Raw genomic sequence first — 2,947 nt, 5'->3', positions numbered from 1 at the left:
CGTTTTCGCCTCATCACTTTTTTAAGTTAAAAAAAAAAAAGTTTGCGTTTTACATTTAAGTTCAAAACGAATGCACACCCCTACTATCCCTTTCCAGCTACTGAGCCATCTTAAGACCTTATGTGAGTTATCACCTAGTACTGGCTATATATATCTGCATATCCTGTTTATTCACTATCTACAGTCTCTTTGCAGCTCAGCAACCTGGGAATCGCAGTTCCAGTATCTGAGGGACTTCAGCTCTGCCGGGAATACCAGCTCACTACTGCCACCTCTGGTGGTTATACTACCTATCTAATAAAAGTACTACCTGTTCCTGTCTCCATACTCCAGCCTAGCTGGTGGTCCCTCTTGGGACTCCCTCCTCGGGGCGCTGTCATCTGCCATCTGCCCAAGGATTCACCTATCTACTTTCTGTCCAGCTGAGCACCATCTCTAGTACTCCGCTGGTACAGATTGCCAACTCTGCAGTCTACATCATAACATATTGCCATTCCTTAGCTAAACCATAGGAGGCAGTATACTACAGATTCCTAACTTGCTAGCAAGTCTACAACAGATTGCTAACTCCTATCTGATTGCTCTGCCATCAGACATCAGATAGATATCAGACTGCTGTTCTCATCTGCTAGCTCCTCCCATCCGCATAGCAGATTGACAACAGATTGCTAACTCCTCCCACTTCAGGAGCTGAGCAGGACAAGATTTCTAACTCCTCCCACATCAGGAGTCTTCAGCAACAGATCCTCAACAAGATTGCTAACTCTGCCTATGGAGTGCAACAAGGTCATATGTGTGTGCTAAGAGAACAAGTCCAATTTCTGGAGGCTAGAGTGGCATACTTGGAGGAGTCCCACCTCCAATCTGGTAGCCCCTGTGTTGCTTTGGAGGAGAAATGTTACCTGGAAGGAGAGCATCAGCTTGATGAGGCAGGAAGCAATCCTGAAGCTAGGACCTGCCCTCAAAATGATGTAGTATCTTCTCGCACTGAGGATAGGTCTCCGGGGGCACATGCCAAGGAGAGAAGGGTTAGGACGGATGTTATTGTTGGTGATTTAATTATTAGAAAGGTTGATAGCTGAGTGGCTAGTGGACATGAGGATCATTTGGTATCATGCTTGCATGGTGCGATGGTGGCAGACCTCACACATCATATAGATAGGATTTTAGATATTGTTGCGAAGGAGCCAGCTATCTTGGGACATATGGGTACCAATGAATTAGGAAAGTGCAGGAGGGAGGTTCTAGTAATCAAATTTAGGGGTTTAGGTAGACAGATGAAATCTAGAACCTCCAAATTAGCATTCTCAGAAATGCTCCCTGTTTCACATGCAGGATCCTAGAGGCAGGCATAGCTACTAAGCCTCAATGTGTGGGTGAGACGCTGAAGCAAGGAAGAGGGTTTTAGATTTGTTAGGAACCAGGTTTCATTTTGGGAAAGGGTTTTTTTTTTCCCTGAAAGGATGGGCTTCACCTTAATCAAAGTGGAAGCAGGCTGCTGGCACAAACCTTTAAAAAGGAGTTAGTTCAGCTTTTAAACTAGATGATGGGAGAAAGTCGATAGTTGCTCAGAAGCATATGGTTCTGAATGATGTATCTTTGAAGAATACTAAGAGAACAGGGAAAATAGGGCATCCCAGTAGAGGAGTTGAAATAAATGCCAAAGGGATCAGGTGCCTTTAAGTAAAGAGCAGAAAGATTCCAAATTACCCCTGTCAACTAATGAGCATGATTTTAATACAAACAAGAAACATACTTTGGAATGTTTATATATAAATGCTAGAAGTCTAAAAAATAAGATGGGAGAGTTAAAGTATATAGCACTGGATGAAGATGTAGATATAATTGGCGTTGCAGAGACCTAGTGGAAAGAGGATAACCAATGGAAAACTGTAATATCATAATACAAATTATATTGAAATGATAGGATGGATCAAATTGGTGGAGGGGTGGCATTTTGGGGTGGATTTAAAAAGGGTTACATGCATAACATACGTGCATAACCCTTTTAAAAGTCTCCCGTATGCGCCGAGTCTATTTTGATTGTATGTCCTGGGCCTTGAAAAAATGGGTGTGGAGTGGGTGGGCCGGGATGGGGCAGGACTGGGCCGGAGTCTCCAGGTACAGCGGACATTTGCCGCTGTGCCCAGGATCACAGGCTGGCCAGCGCCGGCGCGCGCAACCTACGCCTGCCCAGAGGCAGGCGCAACTTAAAAATTAAAGGTAAGGGGGAGTTTAGGTAGGGCTGGGGGGCGGGTTAGGTAGGGGAAGGGAGGGGAAGGTGGGGGGGGCAGATGGAATGGAGGAAGGCTGCGCGGCTTGGCGCATGCAAGTTGCACAATTGTGCACGCCCTTGCGTGCACTGACCCTGGATTTTATAACATGCGCGCGGCTGTGCGCGCATGTTATAAAACCGGGCATAGATTTGTATGCACCAGGTTGCACGCACAAATCTTTAGGGATGTGCATTTGTTTCATACGTTTCATATGTTTCCTATGCAAGCATGTAATATGAAACGTATGAAACAAATGCACATTTAACTAATGGGAAATGTATGAAACAAATTAAACAAATGAAACGAATGCACATCCCTACAAATCTATGCCCATGTGTAGTTTTTAAAATCTGGCCCTATATGTTAAAGAGAACATTGAGTCAAATAGGATAAAAGTTCTGCAGGAAGCAAAATGCAATGTCTTTATGAATAGAAATTCCAGTGAAAAAGGGAATAAAATAGTAATGGTGGTATTATACCATCCACCTGGCCAGAACTAACAGAACATGAAATGCTAAAAGAAATTAGAGAAGCTAACAAAATCAGCAGTATAGTAATAATGGGTGATTTCAATTACCACAGAATTGACTGGGTGAACGTTACATCAGGACATTCTAGAGAGCTAAAGGTCCTAGATGAAATAAATGACTGCTTCATGGAGCAACTGGTAC

Source organism: Rhinatrema bivittatum, chromosome 6 (assembly GCF_901001135.1).
Source record: "Rhinatrema bivittatum chromosome 6, aRhiBiv1.1, whole genome shotgun sequence".
Classification (NCBI taxonomy): Eukaryota; Metazoa; Chordata; class Amphibia; order Gymnophiona; family Rhinatrematidae; genus Rhinatrema; species Rhinatrema bivittatum.
Note: the sequence above shows the minus strand (reverse complement) of the source record.